Source organism: Pan troglodytes, chromosome 23 (assembly GCF_028858775.2).
Source record: "Pan troglodytes isolate AG18354 chromosome 23, NHGRI_mPanTro3-v2.0_pri, whole genome shotgun sequence".
Lineage (NCBI taxonomy): Eukaryota > Metazoa > Chordata > Mammalia > Primates > Hominidae > Pan > Pan troglodytes.
Genome location: NC_086016.1, coordinates 42,543,293 through 42,566,796, shown reverse-complemented (window position 1 = coordinate 42,566,796; position 23,504 = coordinate 42,543,293). Strand labels below are relative to the sequence as shown.

At 41.9% G+C, this 23,504-nt stretch overlaps 1 protein-coding gene across 8 annotated transcripts in view; it reads left to right on the top strand.

Annotated features, from left to right (window-relative positions):
• The window catches only part of MRTFA (myocardin related transcription factor A), a 224,572-nt gene that overhangs the window by 65,277 nt on the left and 135,791 nt on the right, over nt 1-23,504 (top strand). For all 8 annotated transcript variants that reach the window (XM_016939226.4, XM_016939225.4, XM_063807877.1 and 5 more), the window contains one exon: nt 22,391-22,652. The gene's annotated coding sequence lies outside the window, so the exon portion shown is untranslated. The remainder of the gene's footprint in view (nt 1-22,390; nt 22,653-23,504) is intronic.

The window sequence follows — 23,504 nt, the reverse complement described above, 5'->3', positions numbered from 1 at the left end:
ATTTGCATATAATTTACATCCTCCCATATACTTCACATCATCTAGATTATTTATAATAAATACAAGCCAGGCATGGTGGCTAACATCTATAATCCCAGCACTTTGGGAGGCTGAGGCGGGTGAATCTCTTGAGGCCAGGTGTTGGAGACCAGCCTGGACAACATGTGAAACCCCGTCTCTACCAAAAAGTACAAAAATTAGCCGGCGTGGTGGTGCATGTCTGTACTCCCAGCTACTCAGGAGGCTGAGGCACGAGAATAGCTTGAACCCGGGAGGCAGAGGTTGCAGTGAGCCGAGATCACGCCACTGCACTCCAGCCTGGGTGACAGAGCAAGGCTCCATCTCAAAAAAAAAAAAAAAAAGAAAATAATAATAATAATAACTAATGCAGTGTAATGCTGTAGTTGTTATACTGTATTGTTTGGGGAATAATGGTAAGAAAAAAAAGTCTGTAAATGTTCAGTATAGATGCAGCCATTCACTTTTTTCCATGAATATTTTCAATCCGTGGTTGGTTGAATACACAGAAGCAGAACCAATGGATACAGAGGGCTAACTGTGTTTTTATGATAATGTTAAAATGTTACTGCTTTTTTCACTGATGATGCAAAAGCAATGACCGATAAGACTGCTGGCACCTTAGCACAAGTTGAGAGAGTGGCACCAGACTGTATCATGGTCGTTGTTTGTTTTTACCACCATGCACTCACAGGAAAAGAAAAAGAATAGTTTAACTTACAAATGTCCCTGATGCAGAGACCTGTCATAGTGGCTTATCCCTGTAATCCCAGGATTTTGGGAGGCCAAGGCAGGAGGATTGTTTGAGCCCATGAATTCGAGACCAGCCTGGGCAACATAGTGAGATTCGCATCTCTATAAAAAAAAAAAAATCCTTGATGCAGTAGTAAAAATATTATTATTTTTAAATAGGTCTCAAACTCCTGGCTTCAAGTGATCCACCTGCCTCAGCCTCCCAAAGTTCTGGGATTACAGGCATGAGCCATCACACCCAGCCAAAATATTTATTAAATCTGAATCTTCTACTGAATATCTTTTTTTTTTTTAAAGACACAGGGCCTCTCTATGTTACCCAGTCTGGTCTTGAATTCCTGGGCTCAAATGATTCTCCTGCCTTGGCCTCCCAAAGTTCTGGAATTACAGGTATGGGATTCTATGCCTGGCTCTCGTTCTTAAAAGTTGAGATATAAATCACATATTATAAAATTCACCTTTCAGAAGTACATAATTCAGCCAGGCACGGTGGTTCATGCCTGTAATCCCATCACTTTGGGAGGCTAAGGCAGGCAGATCACTCAGGGTCAGGAGTTTGAGACCAGCCTAGCCAACATGGTAAAACCCTGTCTCTACTAAAAATACAAAAATTAGCCAGGTGTGGTGGCACGCACCTGTAGTCCCAGCTACTTGGGAGGCTGAGGCAGGAGAATCGCTTGAACCTGGGAGGCAGAGGTTGCAGTGAGCTGAGATAGTGCCACTGCACTCCAGCCTGGGTGACAGAGCAAGACTCAGTCTCAAAAAGCAAAGCAAAACAAAAAAAACCCCAAAAATACAATTCAGTGGTTTCCAGTATTTTCGCAAGATTGTGCAACTGCCACCACTGTCCAATTCCAGAACATTTTCATCATCCCAAAAAGAAACTTCATACTCCTTCCCTCTCCCTTTTCTCTCTCTCCCTAACACCAGGTAACCACTAATCTACTTTCTATCTCTGTGGATTTACCCATTCTGGACGTTTCATATAAATTGGATAATACAATATGTGGTCTTTTGTGTCTGGCTTCTTTCAGTTAGCATAGTGCTTTCAGGGCTCATCCATGTTATAGCAAATTGTTATGGTTTGGCTGTGTCCCCACCCAAGTCTCATCTTGAATTGTAACTCCTACAATTCTCACATGTTGTGGGAGGAACCTGGTGGGAGGTGATTGAATTACAGGGGTGGCGGGTCTTTCCTGTGCTATTCTCATGATAATGAATGAGTCTCATGAGAGCTGATGGTTTTAGAAACGGGAGTTTCCCTGCACAAGCTCTCTCTTTGCCTGCTGCCATCCATGTAAGACGCGACTTGCTTCTTGTTGCCTTCTGCTGTGATTGTGAGGTTTCCCTAGCAATGTGGAACTGTAAGTCCATTAAACCTCTTTTCTTCCCAGTCTCAGGTATGTCTTTATCAGCAGCACGAAAATGGAGTAATACGCAAGTGTAACTACTTCATTTCCTTTTTAAAAAAAACAGCTTTATTGAGATAAAATTCACAGACTACACAGTTAATCCATTTCAGGTGTATGGATTTTTTTTTTTTTAAGAGATAGGGTTTCATTGTGTTGCCCAGGCTGGATTACAGTGGCTCTTCATAGGCATGATTATAGCAAACTGTAGCCTTGAACTCCTGAGCTCTCTTGATTCTCAGACCTCAAACTTTCAAGTACCTGGGACTATAGATGTGCACCTCTGCACCTGGCAAAGTGTACAATTTGATGGTTTTTAGTATATTCACAGATACAACCATTGCCACAGTTTATTTTAGAACATTTTTATCACCTCAAAGAGAACCTGTACCATTTAACTTTTACCCTGCTATCTCCCTGTTCCCCCCAAACCAAAGAACTACTAATCTACTTTATTTCTCTATATGTGTCCCAATTCTAGACTTTATATGAATGGGATAATATGTGAACTCCAGTTTCTCTGCATCTTCACCAACACTTGTTATAATCTGACTTTTTGGTTTTACCAGTCCTACTGGGTGTGAAGTGCTATGTCACTGTGTTTTTTTTTTTTCATTATTTCCTAATGAATAGTGATGTTGAGCATCTTTTGATGTGCTTATTGTCCCTCTTCTTCTTCTTCTTCTTTTTTGACAGAGTCTTGCTCTGTCGCCCTGGCTGGAGTGCAGTGGCGTGATCTTGGCTCACTGCAAGCTCCGCCTCCCGGGTTCACACCATTCTTCTGCCTCAGCCTCCTGAGTAGCTGGGACTACAGGCACCTGCCACCATGCCCGGCTACTTTTTTTTTTTGGTCTTGTTAGTAGAGACAGGGTTTCATCATGTTAGTCAGGATGGTCTCAATCTCCTGGTCTCGTGATCGACCTACCTCGGCCTCCCAAAGTGCCGGGATTATATTGTCTATTTTTATATTTTCTTTGGAGAAGTGTATATTCAAATCCATTGCCCATTTTAAAATTTGGTTGCCTTGTTGTGTTTGAATTGTAAGAGTTCTTTATATATTCTGGATATTAATCACTTATCAGTTATATGATTTGTAAATACTTTTTCTCATCTGTGAGTTTTCTTTTTCACCTCTTGATATTATCCTTTGATGCACAAAACTTTAAAATTTTGACAGAAATATCTGGACCTCCTGTTTGTCTAGTTTTTTCCTTTGGTTCCATGTACTTTGTTTTATTTAGGAAGCCGTTGCCTAATTGAAGGTCATGAAGATTATACCTGTATTTTCTTGTAAGAGTTTTGCATTTTCATCTCTTACATTTAGATCGTTGATCCATTCTGAGATAATGTTTGTGTATGGTGTGAGGTAGGCAGTCTAACTTCATTCTTTTATTTTATTTTTTTTGAGGAGGGTCTCACTCCTGTCGCCCATACTGTGCAGTGGCACAATCAAGGCTTACTGCAACCTTGACCTTCCTGGGCTCAGGTGATCCTCCTGCCTCAGCCTCCTGAGTAGCTGGGACTACAGGCGCACACCACCATGCCCAGCTAATTTTTTTTTTTTTTTTTTTTGTAGAGACAGGGATTCACTATGTTGCCCAGGCTGGTTTCAAACTCCTGGGCTTAAGCAATCCACTCACATCGGCCTCCCAAAATGCTAGGATTACAGGTGTGAGCCACCACTCCCGGCTCCACATTCTTTATTAGGATTATGTTCTATTATTTATGACCAAAAAAAGTAAAATAACACTGGCTTTAAAAATGATATAAGTCTATTTTTTGTCTTGTATAAAGAAGTCCAGAAATAGCCTAGGACTGCTTTGGTGCTCTGCAATATCAGAGAACTAGTTTTTTTCTGTATTTGTTGCCTTGCTATTCTCAACATGTGGCCTCTTCCTCGTAGTCTTAAGTTTGCTGCTTGTACTCCAACCATCTCATATACATTTCCAGCCAGGAGGAGGGAGAAGTGCCTAAAGAATAATGTACCCAATTCTTTTTTTTTTTTTTTTTTTTTTTTTGAGACAGAGTCTCACTCTGTCGCCTAGGCTGGAGTGCAGTGGCACGATCCCAGCTCACTGCAAGCTCCACCTCCTGGGTTCATGCCATTCTCCTGCCTCAGCCTCCCGAGTAGCTGGGACTACAGGTGCTTGCCACCATGCCAGGCTAATTTTTTGTATTTTTTTAAGTAGAGACAGGGTTTCACTGTGTTGGCAAGGATGGTCTCGATCTCCTGACCTCGTGATCCACCCGCCTTGGCCTCCCAAAGTGCTGGGATTACAGGCATGAGCCACTGTGCCTGGCCCCCAGTTCTTATAAGGACATTTCCTAGAAATCACACCTAATACTTTTATTCATGTCCTTTGGCTTGAACTAGTCACATGACCCCACTTAGCTGCAAGGGAGGCTGGAAAACATAGTCTTCCTTCTGATATGTATTTAGCTAAAACTTATGTATTCTTTTACTGGGAAGAAGGAGTGAGAGAGGATATTGGGCAACAACCTCCCAGGCCTGTCACAATGATCTAAGTGAGGTTCTTTTACTCCCTGCTGCTGCAGTTTTCTTCCCCGCCTCTCTCACTTTTCCAGTGAATTATTATTATTAAGACATGATTCAGGGTCCCAGGGTAGGGATCACCATATACCCAGGTTCTTCTTTACCATCCTGGGAGAAGGACAGAGGTGGGGTGGAGCCAGTTCAGATCTTCCCAAAAAATGTGCCTTCTGCCCATGGTCATCCCAGGCTGAGGCCCAGGGTATAGGGCAGAGAGACTTGTACACATGCTGGTACCATTCACAAACAGAGACATCACCCCCTTGATGGATGGATGGATGGATGGATGTATGTATGTATGTATGTATGTATGTATGTATGTATGAATTATGGAGTCTTGCCCTGTCACCCAGGCTGGACTGCAGTGGTGCAATCTTGGCTCACGGCAAACTCCATCTCTCAGTTTCAAGTGCTTCAGCCTCCTGAGTAGCTGAGATTACAGGCAGCTGCCATCGTGCCCAACTAATTTTTGTATTTTTAGTAGAGACAGGGTTTCATCATGTTGGCCAGGTTGGTCTCGAACTCCTGACCTTAAGTAATCCACCAGCTTCGGCCTCCCAAAGTACTGGGATTACAGGCATGAGCCACTGCACCCGGCCATGCATTACCTCCTTTAGCAGTCGTTGCCTTCTTGAAGTGGTGGAGGTCCAGGTATTTCTGCCAGCCATTTCTGGTCTGGTTCTGGTTGGGGAAGCACCTTTCAAAAGGGGCAGTCCTGTAGTTCTTGATTTTGGTCTTGATGTCTTTTGCCATGGTGCAGTTCTCAGCTCAATGGCTACTCTCTGCTGTCTTCTTTTTTCAGAGACAGGGTCTCAGGCTGGAGAGTAGTGGCATGATCATAGCTCACTGCAGCCTCAAACTCCTGAGCTCACATGATCCTTCTGCCTCAGTGTCCCTGGTGGGACTACTGGTGTGTACCATTGCACCCACCTTATTTTCTGCTTCTTATTGATAGTCTGGTGTATAAAAAGGCTCATAATTCTCTTCCTATTGTATTATTTTTTTCATGTTATATGCGACATCTGAGTTATTACATTCAGGTGGTTCTTCTCTTTTAATATGGATCACTAGTATTCTTCCTTTCTCCTTGATTAATTTAGAACCTTTCTATTTTACATAGGCTACCCATAAGGTATTTGAAGATTTTCATGCTGGTGTGCATTTACCTTTTCTTTTTTTGCTATCCACATCATGCTTGCTGCCTACATTAGATGCTTTCAAAATGTACAGCACTGACTGCTGACTAGTGCTGCTGTGTGTCTTAGTGCTTTATAATTTACGGTAATTGCACTTAGATGTAGTTGTAATGTGTGAACTCCTGTAGTGATGTAGAGAACACTTTAGTTGTATTATTTACTTTGTTTGGAAAATGGATGTGTTTGCCTGTACTATGTGTTCCCTCATTGTTTTAAAGCTTTAAATATACAATTGTGCTGAGCTTAAAATGGTATTAAAATATCTGTTGCATTTTATTCGATCAAAAATTCTCAGCACCTTTTACAGAATATTAATTGGCTAAGAGTAATACTGTTTGAAGCAAGAGGCTGTGAAAGGAAGAATAATGAGCCATGACTAAGGAGCTGTTTTTATTTAAATTGTCAAGATTCGTTGTATTTCCAGAGGTTCTGCCTTGATCAAAGTCTTTAATAACCACAATTAAGTGAAAATGCATTTTTAACACAAACTCTGTACCGTATTCCATGAAGGTAACTTGAAGAGCCATTGCTTTTGTGTGGTAACTGATCTTACCAGAGTAGATTAGTTTAATTAATAAGCTAGTTTTTATAATTAAAGTGTAATTGGAAGAATAATTCATGAACATGCTGTTGATGGCCTGAGTGTTTTCACTGGTGCTACAGTGCTGTCATCAGTGTGTGCATTGTCCTGAGAGTTCCTCATTGTGGCTCCGGTAGGTGCTTAGAAGCTTTAGGCTTGACCTCTTGACCCACAGACACATTTCAACCTTGAATATACACTTTCCTCTGAGTGTGTGTTGCTGTGTTTGGATACTCTTACTAAATTATGACAGGTTCTTTTTTTATGGCAAGATATTTTATTTCCAGTATTTTAAAAATATTTGCTCAAGAATTTAGGAAAATATTCATGGTTCATTTTATAAAGTAGGAGCATATTCTTGATCTATCCAGAGAGGATGTCATTGAGAAACCTAAGGATATGAGGCTTCTGGCACTGGAAAATAGGGCTATTCTTCAAATGCCCCATTGTCATGTGAAAACAAAGCATAATACTATAAATGTCTTCCTTTCCCCCAGACTACTGCCTGTCTTTATGCTAGGTGAGGTTTGTCTCAACAAGTTTTTCATTCCAAAGTTAATATTTTCAAAAATAGTCTTTTTAATATTATTCATACCTGAACAGAATTATTATTGTAGATTTTCTGTGTGGTAGATTTTCTTACTGTGGCAGGTTTTCTGTGGCCTGGCAACATTTCAGGTTGTCTAGGCTGATTGCTGCGTGGAGTTTTGATGTAAGAGTAGAATCGACTGAAGAATTCCTAACTTGAAAATTGTCTCATAACAGATTACATAATTTTGTAGTTGAATACACAAAATATGTGCAGATGATCATATTTAAATTTATTCAGGTCTCTTATACGTAGCGTGTGGACTTCTAAATATCCGTCACTCAGTCTCTTAGAGAAGAACCCTCTAGAAGACAAATAGAATTCCACCTTTAAAAATTGGAACACATTTGAACACCATAGAAAAAGGATTGAGAATCATAAGGAAAGCATACCTGTAGTGTTTGTGGGCATGAATAAAGTTCAAGGAATGTAATGAAGTCATCTTGTCAAAATAGTGCTTTAATTTTCAAGCAGCCTTTTTGGAGGTCGGGGAGGAGTTTAAGGCAAATTGTCAAATTTCTGTTAAATGTTTGCAAGAAAATATTACCTTGTAGTTAATGTCTCTACTTTTCAGAGTACCTTCTTATAAGACCCTTCATGATAATAGGACAGATAATAATAACAAATGTTTATTCAGAGCGACTTACTCAAGGTCACATCACCAAACTCAGTGATATATTAAGACACAGGTCAAAACAACATTATTACATTTTCATTAGGGGCCAGGCAGAATAGTAAATTATACCAAACTCAGAGTCAGGTGGCAGGCTAAGGTGAACAGCTCCCTTGTCATTCTTTCTCTACATACCTGCCAAAATGATTATTTATTTATTTTTATTTATTTTTTGAGATAGAGTCTTGCTCTGTTGCCCAAGCTAGGGTGCAGTGGTGTGATGTTGGCTCACTGCAACCTCCGCCTCGTGGGTTCAAGTGATTCTCCTGCTTCAGCATCCCTAGTAGCTGGGATTGCAGGCACTCGCCACCATGCTCCGCTAATTGTTTGTATTTTTACTAGAGATGGGGTTTCACCATGTTGGCCAGGCTGGTCTCAAACTCCTGGCCTCAAGTGATCCATCAGCCTTGGGCCTCCCAAAGTGCTTGGATTACAGGCATGAGCCACCATGCCCAGCCCTCAAAATGATTATTTAAAAAGATAAATCAGCCAGGCGCGGTGGCTCACGCCTGTAATCCCAGCACTTTGGGAGGCCGAGGTGGGTGGATCACGAGGTCAGGAGTTCAGTACCAATCTGGCCAAGATGGTGAAACCCCGTCTCTACTAAAAATGCAAAAAAATTAGCCGGGTGTGGCGGCGGGCACCTGCAATCCCAGCTATTCAGGAGGCCGAGGCAGAGAATTGCTTGAACCCAAGAGGTGGAGGCTGCAGTAAGCCGAGATCACGCCACTGCACTCCAGCCTGGGCGACAGAGTGAGACTCTGTCTCAAAAAAAAAAAAAATGATAAATCAGATCATATCACTCCATTGTGTAAAACCTCCCAGTGGCATCCAGTTGTTTATATAATATACTTATGTCCATTCCTCTCGGGCCATGCCATTCATTTAGTTCCTTCAAGATACCAAGCTCATTCCTGCCTCATGGCTTTTTAACTTGCATATGCTGTTCCCTCTGCATGGCTGGCTGTTTCTTGTCAAGTTCAGACAGTCATAGAGGCATGAGGTCTGAAGCTTCACTGCCCAGGATCAAGTATTTAACCTCTCAGTGTCTCAGTTTCCTCAACTGTAAAAAATTATGGATAATTTAGGTAAATATACGTCTTAGTGTTGTGAAGATTGAATGCATACACATACAGTGCCTCATTTATAATAAGGGTTGGCTATACAAGTCTCATTCGGATATCACCTCCTCAATGAGACCTCTTTTGGTCATTTAATCTAAATTAGCCACCTGGCCCCCAGGCACATAATGCTTATAGTTATCTGAAAACTTTTTATTGTATATTTATTTTCATTTTTATGTCTCTCCCACTATAATGTAGGCCCAAGAAAGCGAAGATATTTTCTGTCTGTTGTACTCCCAGTGCCTACAACATGCCTCATCACTATGCATTTGTTAAGTGAATTAATGAAAGTCAGGTCTACCCCTTTGTTTTTTTTTGAAGTGGGGATCGAGTCTTGCTCTGTTGCCCAGGCTGGAATGCAGTGGTGCGATCTTGGCTCACTGCAGTCTCTACCTCCTGGGCCCAAGTGATCTTCTCACCTCAGCCCCCGGAGTAACTGAGAGTACAGGTATGCACAACCACGCCCAGCTAATTTTTGTATTTTTAGTAGAGACGGAGTTTCACTGTATTGGCCAGGCTGGTCTTGAACTCCTGATCTCAAGTGGTCCTCCCGCCTTGGCCTCCCAAAGTCCTGGGATTGCAGGCATGCACCACTGCACCCAGCCTACCCCAGGAGGTCTTCATGAGTTCCATAAGACTGAAAGGCAATTTATGTTGTTTAGTTAAGGGAAGATGTTCACATGTATACCTAACACACATGGTAGGGGCTTGTTGGGAATGGTATAGAGAAGTAGTCAATAAAAAGGGGTTGAGCCGTGGTATAAAATACATATTTTACTTGTTTTCTGTTTTCTTTTTTAAAATTTCTGTTTCTTGTAGCTGGTGAGTTCACGTCCCTATACATAAGCCCATGAGCTTACTTGTGTCTTTAAATCTGAGGACAGCTGATTGCCCCTCAGCATTATAAAGTTAGAACTTTGGCCAGGCGGGGTGGCTCATGCCTGTAATCCTAGCACTTTGGGAGGCCGAGTTGGGCAGATTGCCTGAGCTCGGGAGTTTGAGACCAGCCTGGCAACATGGTGAAATCCCGTGTCTACTAAAATACAAAAAATGAGCCGGGAATGGCGGCGTGTGCCTGTAGTCTCACCTATTCGGGAGGCTGAGGCAGGAGAAAGCTTGAACCCGGGAGACGGAGGTTGCAGTGAGCCAAGATCACGCCACTGCACTCCAGCCTGGGTGACAGTGCAAGGCTCTGTCTCCAAAATAATAATAATAATAATAATAAAATAAAGTTACAGCATTATTGAGCTTCTTCTAAAATAGTGTAAGTAGAAAGTGCTGATATGCAATTAGATACTCAGCGGTATTTGACAATTTTAGGAATCAGAAGGATGGTGAGGGATGGTCCAAGATCCAGAGTAGGTGATCTGAGACTAGGAATTTATGAATTATCAACTGAGTCAGGTTTGAAAGCAATATTATTATTTCCTTATATCTGTAACTCAGCCTCTTTCCTCTTTCTCAAACTCTTCCTACTTTTCTTCTGTTATTCTCTTCCTATTCTTGTAATCTTTGTTGTTTCTCATTGTCTTCATTCCCATGTATTCCTTCTCATGTACCTAATGGAAACCCAAATGACATTTCCATTATTGTTCTTTGGTCCCTCGACCCAACATGCAAAATCAAATTTATTATCTCCACAGATAAAATTCCTCCTCTTTTCCCTATTTCTATTAGCAGAATACTGTTGTAATGACTGCCCTGGCTTAAAACCTTTAGTAATTTTTGACATCTGTCTCTCCTCCATCCCCAACAATCAAACAGAAACACATTCTATCTTATATAAATCCTGTCTTCATTCATTATTAACTCGACAAAGATTTGAGTTCCTGTTCTGTGCCAGGTACATTGTATGGTCGTTCCCTTCTTTGTATTTAACTACCCCAATTCAGGATATCAACACATTATACTTTGCCTAATGAAGTAGCTTTGTAACCTCCCCCCACAACCTCATATTTCTTTTTTCCAATCCAGTCTAACTCCACTGCCATGTTAATTTCCTTGTACTTGAACCATGTGATTGGCTAAACTGTATTGCCCTTTTAGAACATAGTTCACATTTTCTCACATCTATGACTTTGTTCATTTAAGTTATGTCTCCAGCTTCCTGAGGGCAAGAACTTTGTTTTATTTACTGTAATCCTCAATACCCAGACAGCACCTGGCATGTAGTGGGTACTCAATATTTGTTGACCAGGTTGGTCTTGAACTCCTGGGCTCAAGGGATCCTCCCCGCTTGGCTTCCCAAAGTGCTGGGATTATGGGTGTGAGCTACCACACCTGGCCCTCTCTGGAAGCTTTTTCTGATCTTCTGTGTATTTATACCTGTGACAGAACCCTCTTTCCTTTTTTTTTTTTTCTGTATCTGTGCTGACTTTGTATATATGATGTGTTTGCTGTAAGGTTAATATACATAGTAAATTAACAAATATTTATTAAGTTCTTTTTTAATTTCAAGTATTGTATCTGGGTACTTGAGACAAAAAACCAGTAGAATGGAGTTCCTTTCAGTGAATTTACCATCTACTGGGAGATCAATCCATGATAATAGTAAAAGTAAGCAGTGATAAAAGCAATCTTGGGATGTTGTGGAAGCCTAGCCCATTCGAAGGGGATGGATAATAAAGAGAAGTAAGTAGGATGGGGAAGAAGAGGCAATTCTAGGCAGTCACAGTAAAGAGCCGCATAACCGGTACCAGTGATTAGAGTGTGAATAAAGGGGAATGGTGAGAAATGAAGCCAGTAGTGAAGGGGCCGGTACTGTTGTAATTGAAGAGGCAGTGTTATATTGTTACTGTTATCCTTTTTGTTGGGGGAAGAGGAAATATTTGGATGACTGATTCCCTGTAGAACCATCAAGAGGAGCTGAAGTGAGCAAAGGCCAAGTAAATTTATGGACTGGTCATAAATTATTTTTTGCCATTGGCTATTTGTCACCATTGGCTGTTACCAAAGGGTATTTATCACCTTGGCTACCCAATTCGTTGAGAACTCTATAGATACCTAGAAGTCTACCCCGCATCTTACTACTTTGAGATGACCACTTAAGATTCTTAAGTTTTTTCTATTATTCACCCCCATGTTTCCCTCCCTCCCTCCATTCCCCCCTCCCTTCCCCCTTCCCCTCCTTCCCTCTTCCCCTCTTTCCTCCTTCCCTCTTCCCCCTTTCCCCCCTTTCCGCCTTCCCTCCTTCCCCCCTTTCCCCCTTCCTCTCCCTCCCCCCTTACCCCTTCCCCTCCCCTTCCCTTTCCCCTTCCCTTCCCCTTCCCTTCCCTTTTTCTTTCCCCTTTTCTTTTCTTTTCTTTCTTTCCCCTTCTTTTCTTTTCTTTCTTTCTTTCTTTTCTGCTGTTGAGAAGTCTGATGCCGTTTATTACATATCACAGTTTTGTGGGTGAGGATTTTGGACAGGGCTTAGCTTAGGGATTATTCTGCCTGCTCCATATGGTATTAACCTGGATCCATACAGTGTTAAGTGTCATCTCTTCGTGTTATTCAGCAGGTGACTAGGCTTGTCTGGGGTGTCCAGGATGGCTTTGTTCATATGCCTGGCACCTTGGTGTGGGGATGTCTGGAAAGCTGGACTCAGCTGGATTCCTCTGCCCTTCTGTGTAGTCATGAGACCTCTTTTTTTTTTTTTTTGAGATGGAGTCTCGCTCTGCCGCCCAGGCTGGAGTGCAGTGGCACGATCTCGGCTCACTGGAAGCTCCGCCTCCTGGGTTCACGCCGTTCTCCGGCCTCAGCCTCCTCAGTAGCTGGGACTACAGGTGCCCACCACCACGCCCGACTAATTTTTTTGTATTTTTTGTAGAGATGAGGTTTTACCTTGTTAGCTAGGATGGTCTCGAGCTCCTGACCTCGTGATCCACCTGATGAGACCTCTTTTTAGGATCTGTCCATCAGGGTAGTTGGACTTCTTACATGGGGGCACAGGGCTCCAAGAGACCAAAGTAGAAGCTGCCAGTCCTCTTAAAGTCTAGACCCTGAACTGGCATACCATCACTTTCACTGTTCTCGATTGGTCAAGGCAGAGGCCAGCTCAGATTCAAGGTCAAAGGAAATAAACCCCACCATTAATGGGAAGGAAGTGTCAGGTAATTTGCAGCGATCTTTAATCTGCCACATTACTCTTCCATGTGTTTTCCATTGTTTTGTTATATTTTTCTGTTGCTTGTACTCCTCGTTTTTAGATGATTTCCAAGATGAAGAAGGAATAGGAAGGCCTATTGTTTGCCATCTCTAAAGCCTGGTAGTTTTTAAGGTGTCTGAAGATAATGGGTGTGGTAGAGACAGAGGCAAGGGCAGTTAATTAGCCAAGACTTGATGTTTTCCTCATCTTCTATACAGTAACTTTTTTTTTTTTTTTGACATAGTTTCACTCCATCATCCAGGCTGTAGTACAGTGGCACAGTCTTGACTCACTGCAACCTCTACCTCCCAGATTCAAGCAGTCCTCCTGCCTCAGCCTCCCGAGTAGCTGGGACTACAGGCATGCATCGCCATGCCTGGCTGTTTTCCTCATCTTCTACAGTAGGACGTAGGGCAGTACCTAGTACATATATAGTAAGCTATACAGGAAACACTTGTTCAGTTGATTTGAATTCCTTCATACCAGATTTTACACACACACACACACACACACACACACACACACACACACACACAGAGATACCCATACCCACCCACATCCACCCCCACCACCCCTACATACCTGCTTAGACAGTAAGAGTTTTCAAGATTAGGTTTACTACATTGAAAATAAATCAATGAGAATTAAAGTAAAAATATGTCCAGCTAAAAGAAAGTTCATTAATTGATTGAAAACAATTTTTTAACAATTGTTTAAAAAAAATTTTCAGAAGAACCATACCATTTGGTCGCATAGAACCACCTTTTTGTCATGGGTCATGATAAAGAATTGTGCTAGTGCTCATGTTTTAGAGTTGTCAGTAGCTGTCTACGTTCTTCCATTCTTCTAACACATTTCATGCTGCTGTTTCTAGGTACGTATGTTGTTCTGTACGGGCAGAAGGCATGCAGCCCTAAAGCGGGTAGGGCGGAGAAAAGATGCATAATCAGGCCAGCAAAAGAGGGAAACAGATGGGTTGTGGGAGATGACCCTGCCCCCATGCTGTTTTTGTTCTGGCTGCTGTTGATCATATGTGAATCAGCAGCCCAGAAACTGGAGTTACTGATTCTTTGATAAAAAAAGAAAGTATGATCTTAGACTCAGTAGAGTTATAAATTACAACTCTAAAAACTGATTCAAGTTTTACAGTAAATACAATTACAGGAGTATTCAGGAATTGGTAAAGGGGACTTAATTATGATGGCTATACCTCAACATTTTTGGGTCTTGTCTCTAGATTATCATAGTTTACGAGATTTTATCCTGTGGGCTCTTTCAAAATGAATAGAGAGTAGTGTGTTTGTTAGAGAAATAAATCCAATGTGTATATTTTATGCCAAATTAGTCTTTTGTCAGTGCTTGTATATGACTTCTGGTCTATTTTCTAATCTCAAGGTTAAGGAAACCTTGCTGTGTCTCACTGAGTCTTCCCATCATTCTGTGGAAGAATCTTACTTTTTAAAAAATACTAGGAGAATGTTATCAAACATATACAAATGTAGAGATAATAGCATAATGAATTTCTAAATACCTAATAACCAGCTTCAACATTATCAACATTCTGCCCCTCTTGTTTTATGTATTCTTCCTCACTCCCTGCCTCATGGCCTTGATGGAAGGATTTTATTGTATAGTATAGTTTAATATTGGTGTTTTAAAGGATGTATCCTGAAACTTTTGAAATCCCCTAAATTAACAAATAGCACTATATAATTTACCCAATAAAAATATTTGGTAAAGTGTGTGTGTGTGTGTGTGTGTGTGTGTATGTGTATAGATATATGTGTAAATTTTAAGTGATCTCTTTAAGCCCTTAATAATTCTGTAAATATGGAACTTAATTACAGAACTATTCTGAATCGAACACTTGCTAAAGCAGTTTTTCAGATTGCTTATTTCTTTTATTCTGGTTAGTAGTAGGCACAACCATGGGGTTCAGGTCTATAGAATTTGATATTCTTATTTTCTTTCTTTTCTTTTTGCATTGTAATATAGTATCAAACAGTCCTTTCTTTAAACTATTAAAAATGTATGTGTTCTGTCAGGCAAGGTGGCTCACGCTTGTAATCCCAGCATTTTGAGAGGCCAGTGTAGGGCGATCGCTTGAGGCCAGGAGTTCGAGACCAGCTTGGGCAACATAGTGAGATCTCGTCTCTACAGAAAAGTGAAAAAATAGTCAGGTGTGATGGCACACGCCTATAGTCCTAGCTACTTGGGAGGATCACTTGAGCCCAGGAGTTTAAGGCTGCAGTGAGCTATGATCATTCCATTGCACTCTAGCTTGGATGGCAGAGTAACATGCTGTCTGAAAAAAGAAAAAAAAAAAAGTATGTGTTCTAAGAAACACATTTTTTTTCCCCCCTGGGATGGGTATCACTTCGTTGCCCAGGCTGGAGTGCAGTGGCATGATCACAGCTCACTGCAGCCTCAACCTCCCTGGGGTCGAGGTGATCCTCTTACCTCAGCCTCAGGAGTAGCTGAGACTGCAGACGCACACCACCATGCCTAACTTTTGTGTGTTTTGTAGAGATGGGGTTTTGCCATGTTGCCCAGGATTGTCTTGAGCTCCTGGGCTCTAACGATCTGCCCACCTTGGCCTCCCCAACTGCTGGGGATTACAGGTGTGAGCCATTGCGCCTGGGTGAAACATTATTTTTAAAACTTCCTTGGCTGGGCACAGTGGCTCACACTTGTAATCCTAGCACTTTGGGAGGCTGGGGCGGGTGGATCACTTGAGGTCAGGAGTTCAAGACCAGCCTGGCCAACATGGTGAAAACCCATCTCTACTAAAAACACAAAAATCAGATGTAGTGTTGCATGCCTGTAATCCCAGCTACTCGGGAGGCTGAGACATGAGAATCACTTGAACCTGGGAGGCAGAGGTTGCAGTGAGCCAAGATCGTGCCACTGCAGCCTGGGTGGTGGAGCAAGATTGTCTCAAAAAAACCCCAAAAAACCCCCCATAAAAAAAAAAAAACCAAAAAACCAAGAACTTTATTTTCTCTTTATGCTTAGCATTGGACTTGGACTTGGGTTGGCTTTCTTTTGGGGGGCCATTTTTTTTTACAAAGTTTCTTTAAATCATTTTCTAGAAATACTGGTTATGTTCACTAAATGCATAAGAGCATCACAAACTCATGAAGTTAACTTCATGCTTCATTAGAAAAATACTGATACCATGTGATGGATTTTTATTGTCTCTTGGGAATAGTAACACATGTAAATGCTAAATCTCTGAATTCCAGCAATAATAATAATTCAAAGTAGTAGGAAGAAGTTTGTTCTGAATTAGTGAAAAGTAAATTAAATAATTTACTTCATTTTAAAGAATATATGGTTTTGGCGAGGTACAGTGGCTCATTCCTGTAATCCTAGCACTTTGGAAGGTTTAGGTAGGAGGATCACTTTAGGCCAGGAGTTTGAGACCAGCGTGGGCAACATAGCAAAAACCTCATATCTCCCCAACCCCTTGCAAAAAAAAAAAAAAAATGTCAGGCATGATGGTGTGCCTGTAGTCCTAGCTACTTGTGGGACTGATGGTGGAGGATCACTTGAGTCCAGGAATTCAAGGTTGCAGTGAGCTATGATCGTGCCACTGCACCCTAGCCTGGGCAACAGAGAGAGACCCTGTCCCTTAAAAAAAAAAAAAAGAAAGAAAAAGGCTGGACTCGGTGAGCTCTCATGCCTGTAATTCCAGCACTTTGGGAGGCCAAGGCAGGTGGCTCATTTGAGTCCAGGAGTTTAAGACCAGCCTGGGCAACATGGCAAAACCCCATCTCTACTAAAAATACAAAAATTAGCCGGGCCTGGTGGCGCATGCCTGTATTCCCAGTTACTCGGGAGGCTGAGGCAGGAGGATTGCTTGAGGCCGGGAGGTGTAGGTTGCACTGAGCCGAGAACTTGCCACTGCACTCCAGCCTGGGATTCTTTCAAGCTCAGTAATATAAGTTTACTTAGTGAATTTTTTTTTTCCCAAGACATCTAAAATTAATTGTGATAAAAAACATATGTAACTTTAAATTCACCTTTCCTCCTGCCTTGGGAGCTCTTAGATAATAAACTCACCTTTTAACCACTTTTTTTCCTTCTTTTTAAAATTTTTGAAAACTATTTAAAATTTTTTTAAAAAAGAGACAGGGTCTTACTATGTTGCCGAGACTGATCTGGAACTCCTGGGCTCTAGCGACCCTCCCACCTCAGCTTCCCAGAGTGCTAGGATTAGAGGAGTGAGCCACTGCGCCTGGCCACCTGGCACTCTTTTATATTACCCTGCCCCTGCCAAATAGCAGAAGATTTTACTTAATCTCACACCAAGTTATAGTATCAGAAATATCAGTTAAGTCTGAAATAATGGGGTTTTGCTAAGTTAAGAACTTTTTATATGAAACCATGATTCTAGCGCATCTGTTTAGCTATAGTATTTTAGTGGTATGAGGCTTGATGTTTCCTGTCCTTGACTTCCTAACATTATTTTTAGTGTTTCTGTATGTTTCATGCAGTCTTCCTTGTGTCATCCAAATTTTCCCCAAGACATGTCTGTCGTGGTTCCCTAGATTATCTTTATGTATCTTTCATTTGCTTCTCTCTTTGTTCAGTTAACAACTATTAGAATGCTTGTTTTGTGTTAATACTTTTGCAAGGCCCATCTACTGCATACAGAGTTGTTATTGTTGCAGTTAAATTTCTTAATTTTCTTATGAGAGGTCTGAACTCTTACAATCCATAATGATTTAACAGCTGTTTATTGAAAACCTGTTACTCTATGTGAAACCACTTTTCCTAAGTCCTAGGGCTGAAGTTTTGATACCATTCTATTTTCCTTTAGAATAAGGAGGTTAGTTCTCAAGGGGTCCTTGAATGTCATAAAGTTGAAGTCTTTTTTTAGTCTGAAAGGCTGCTGCTGTTAAAAGAAGCAAACATGCTCTTTCAGAGTCAGTGACAAAGAATATTCAGCCGGATGGATTAATCCTGTGTAACAGTTGTTTTTTTCCCAGTACACACAGAGACATGGTTCAAACCATAATAAATCATAGACAAGATGGAAAAGAATTCTTTGAAGTTTAGATTCTGAATTTTGTTGGTAGACATTTGTTGTTTTGTAATTTCTAAAATTATTCAAACCCTAAAAGAAATCCTTTTCCCATTGTTTGCCCATGCTCAATTACCCTTGAGAATGTTGAGTTCCTAATACTGAGTTCAAATATTTTTTTTGAACTTGTCTCCCTTATATCTTCTTCCAGTCTCTTTTGGAGTAGAGAGTCCTTAGTATCTTTTTTCTTCATAATAATATCTCCCTCATGTTAATTACTGTTATCTGGATCTTTTCCAGTCCAGTTTATTTTCTGTGAAATGTATCAGCCAGAACTACAGTCAGGTTTGGGCACACTATTGCTTTACTTGAAGTTAGATCATAATTGTCTTTTTAGTTTTTAGTGCCTTTCTTTACTTCATGGCTGTTCAATATTTTGTTGGTTTCTTCAACTAAAGCAAGTTAGATTAAAGTCCTCATAAAAGTTTGCAAGGAATGCCCAGGGGATCTCACTTCATAGATCAGAAATTATAGTCTTTTTATTATAAAAGCCATGTAAGTATTTTAGAGAAAATTTGGAACCTTAAAGAAAATTTTTTCATTGTCCAATCAAACAGAACCCCTCTTTTGTGTCTTGGTATACTTCTTAAAATCTTTTTTCTTTGTATAATATTTTAATATATGAGTATGTAGTTTTATGTCTTACTTTTTCTTAAGTGTGGCTTTAGAATAAGCATTTCCCACATTAGAAATGCTTTATAAAAATTATTCTTAGGGCTGGGCATGGTGGCTCACGCCTGTAATCCCAGCACTTTGGGAGGCTGAGGTGGGTGGATCTTGAGGTCAGGAGATCGAGACCATCCTGGCTAACATTGGTGAAACCCCGTCCCTACTAAAAATACAAAAAAATTTAGCCAGGCATGGTGGTGGGCACCTGTAGTCCCAGCTACTCGGGAGGCTGAGACAGGAGAATGGCGTGAACGCAGGAGGTGGAGCTTGCAGTGAGCTGAGATCACGCCACTGCACTCCAGGCTGGGCAACAGAGCGAGACTCTGCCTCAAAAAAAAAAAAAAAATTATTCTTACTAACTACATAGGATTCAGTGAGTGGAGATATATATATATATATAAAATTTTTTTAAATTTATGAGGTTTAATTGGTTCATGGTTTTGCAAGCCTGTACAAGGATGGTGCCATCAAGGAGCTTTTATTCATGATAGAAGGTGAAGCAGGTGCAGGCATGTCACAGGGTGAGAGCAGGAGCAAGAGAAAGAAGGGGGACAGTGCCACACACTTTTAAACAACTAGATATTGGAAGAACTCACTATCATGTGGACAGCACCAATCCATGAGGGATCTGCCCCCATGACTCAAATATCTCCCATCAGGCCCTGCCTCCAACACTGGGGATTGCATTTCAACATGAGATTTGGGTGGGACAAATATCAGAGTCATATCATTCTGCCACTAGTCCCTCAAGTCTCATGTCCTTCTTACATTTCAAAATACAATTATTTCTTCTCAGTAGTCCCCCAAAGTCTTAACTCATTGCAGCATTAATTCAAAGGTCCAAAGTCTCATCTGGAGATAAGTTCCTTCCACCTATGAGCCTGTAAAATCAAAGACAAGTTATTTACTTCCAAGATACAATGGGGATACAGGCATTGAGTTAACATTCACATTCCAAAAGGGAGAAATTGGCCAAAAGAAAGGGGCTACAGGCCCCATGCAAGTCTGAAACCCAGCAGGGCAGTCATTAAATCTTAAAGCTCCAAAACAATCCTTGACTCCATGTCCCACATTCTGGGTACACTGATATAAAGGGAGGGGTTCCCAAAGCCTTGGGCAGCTCTGCCCCTGTGGCTTTTCCACGCTGAGGTTGCATGCTGCTGGTGGCTCTACCATTCGGGGGTCTGGAGAGCAGTGGGTTCTAGCTTACTTTACAAAAGGCTTTAAGAATAATGGTAGTTTGCCAGTGATGTAATTTAAAATATTAGCATCGGCATATACTCCAGTGGCATAGTTTGTCCGTGTCTATTAGTCTGTTCTCAAACTGCTGCTATAAAGAACTGCCCAAGATTGGGTAGTTTATAAAGGAAAGAGGTTTAATTGACTCACAGTTCCACAGGGCTCGGGAGGCCTCAGGAAACTTACAGTCATGATGGCAGGGAAAGCAAACACATCCTTCTTCACAAGGTGGCAGGAAGAAGTGCCAAGCAAAAGAGGAAAAGCCCCTTATAAAACCATCAGATCTTGTGAGAGCTCACTCACTATCATGAGAACAGCATGGAGGTAACCACTCCCATGATTCAATTACCTCCCACTGGGTCCCTCCCACAACACATGGGGATTATGGGAACTACAGTTCAAGGTGAGATTTGGGTGGGGACACAGCCAAACCATATCATTCTGCCCCTGGCCCCTCCCAAATCACAGGTCTTCACATTTCAAAACACAAGTATATGTGTCCAATAGTCCCCCAAAGTCTTAGATCATTCCAGTATTAACCCAGAAGTCCAAGTCCAGAGTCTCATCTGAGATAAGGCAAGTCCCTTCCACCTATGAGCCTGTAAAATCGAAAGCAAGTTAGTTACTTCCTAGATACAATGGGGGGTACAGGCATTGGGTAAATACACCCATTCCAAAGGGGAGAAATTGGCCAAAACAGAGGGGCTACAGGCCCCATGCAAGTCCAAAATCCAGTGGGGCAGTCAGATCTTAAAGCTCTGAAATGATCTCCTTTGATTCCATGTCTCACATCCAGGTCATGCTGATGCAGGAGGTGGGCTCCCATGGCCTTGAGCAGCTCTGCCTCTGTGGCTTTGGAGGGTATGGCTTCACCCCTGGCTGCTTTCATGGGCTGATGTTGAGTGTCTACAGCTTTTCCAGGTGTATGGTGCAAGCTATAGGTGGATCTACCATTCTGGGGTCTGGAGGATGGTGGCCTTCTCACAGCTCTACTAGGCAGTGCTCCAGTGAGGACTCTGTGTGGGCGCTCCGACCCCACATTTGCCTTCCATACTGCCCTAGTAGAGGTTCTCCATGAGGGCTGTACCCCTGTAGCAAACTTCTGCGTGGACATCCAGGTGTTGCCATACATCCTCTGAAATCTGAATTGAGGTTCCCAAACCTCAATTCCAGACTTCTGTGCACCTGCAGGCTCAGCACCACATGGGGGCTGCTGAGGTTTTGGGCTTGCACGCTTCGAAGCCACAGCCTGAGCTGTATACCTTGGCTCCTTTTATTCATGACTGGAGCTGAAGCAGCTGGGACTCAGGGCACCATGTCCTGAGGCTGCACAGAGCAGGAGGGCCCTGGGACCATGAAACCATTTTGCCCTCCTATGCCTTTGAGGCGCTGCTGTGAAGGTCTGTGACATGCCCTGGAGACGTTTTCCCCATTGTCTTGGTGATTAATGTTAGGCTCTTTGTTACTTATGCAAATTTCTGCAGGTGGCTTGAATTTCTCCCCAGAAAATGAGTTTTTGTTTTCTATTGCATCATCACGCTGCAGATTTTCTAAACTTTTATGCTCTGCTTCCTCTTGAATGCTTTGCCGCTTAGAAATGTCCTCTGCCAGATACCCTAAATCATCTCTCTCAAGTTCAAAGTTCCACAGATCTCTAGAGTAGGGGCAAAATGCCACCAGTCTCTTTGCTAAAGCATGGCAAGAATCACCTTTATTTCAGTTTCCAACAAGTTCCTCATCTCCATCTGAGACCATTTCAGCCTGTACTTCATTGTCCATACCACTATCAGCATTTTGGTCAAAGGCATTCAACAGGTCTCTAGGAAGTTCCAAACTTTCCCACAGTTTCCTGTCTTCTTCTGAGCCCTCTAAACTGTTCCAACCTCTGCCTGTTACCCATTTTCAAAGTTGCTTCCACATTTTCGGGTATCCTTATAGCAGCATCCCACTCTATCAGTACCAATTTACTATATTAGTCTGTTCTCACATTGCTATAAAGAACTGCCTGAGACTGGGTAGTTTATCAAGGAAAGAGATTTAATTGATTCACAGTTCCACAGGGCTGGGGAGGCCTCAGGAACTTACAATCATGGTGGAAGGAGGTGCAAACATGTCCTTCTTCACATGGTGGGAGGAAGGAGAAGTGCAGAGCAAAAGAGGAAAAGCCCCTTATAAAACCATCAGATCTTGTGAGAACTCATGAGAATAGCACGGAAGTAACCACCCCTGTGATTCAGTTACCTGCCACCAAGTCCCTCCCATGATATGTGTGAGTTATGGGAACTACAATTCAAGATGAGATTTGGGTGAGGACACCACCAAACCATATCATCATGGTACCATCTAAACTTTCCATTTTTTCTTCCATTTCCAGATTGCCATCACGAAAGCCAAAGTGGATTTCTCCAGTGTGGTGTGCCTGCCCCCTTCCGTCATTGCTGTGAATGGGCTGGACGGAGGAGGGGCCGGCGAAAATGATGATGAACCAGTGCTCGTGTCCCTATCTGCGGCACCCAGTCCCCAGAGTGAAGCTGTTGCCAATGAACTGCAGGAGCTCTCCTTGCAGCCCGAGCTGACCCTAGGCCTCCACCCTGGCAGGAATCCCAATTTGCCTCCACTTAGTGAGCGGAAGAATGGTGAGTAGATACAGAATTATTGCATTCCCTGATTTGAACCAGGATCTTCATGTTTATAATGTTACAGATTCATACTTTATTTGATGTTCCGTGAAAGTTCCTAATAATCTTAACATTTCTTGTAAAATAGATAGCTGTAAGTTAAAGTGATCATTGTAAGTCCAACATTTCCTGCCTGGATTATTATAATTTCTTTCTAATTTCTCTGCTTCCCTCACCCTATTCCTTCCATAAATTCATTAATTCAGCATATATATTCATTAATATCAATGTATTATAAACTATGCTAAAATTAGGGATTAAATGGTAAACAAGCCTCTGTCATTAGGAAACATACTCTATCGTATAGCCTTGTCAGAGTAATCTTTTAGGACTTCCTAGCTTACAACTTTTCAGTGATTGCCTTGTGGGATGAAACAAAAACCAAATAAATGTCTTGCCGGGTGTAGTGACTTAGGCCTGTAATTCCAGCACTTTGGGAGGCCGAGGTGCACAGATCACCTCAGGTCAGGAGTTAGAGACCAGCCTGGCCAACATGGTGAAACCCTGTCTGTGCTAAAACTACAAAAATTAGCTGGGCTTGGTGGCACGCACTTGTAGACCCAGCTACTGGGGAGTCTGAGGTGGGAGGATCGATTGAACTAGGAGGCGGAGGTTGCAGTGAACCGAGATTGTGCCACAGCTCTCCAGCCTGGATGACAGAATGAGACTCTATCTCAAATAAACAAACAAACAAACAAATAATAAATAAGTGAATAAATTTCTTGGCATGTTTTATAAGGCTTTGCAGAATCTGGTCTCTTTCTTTTAACATCTTCTCTTACGCCCCTATTCCTAGTATTTGTTCCAGCC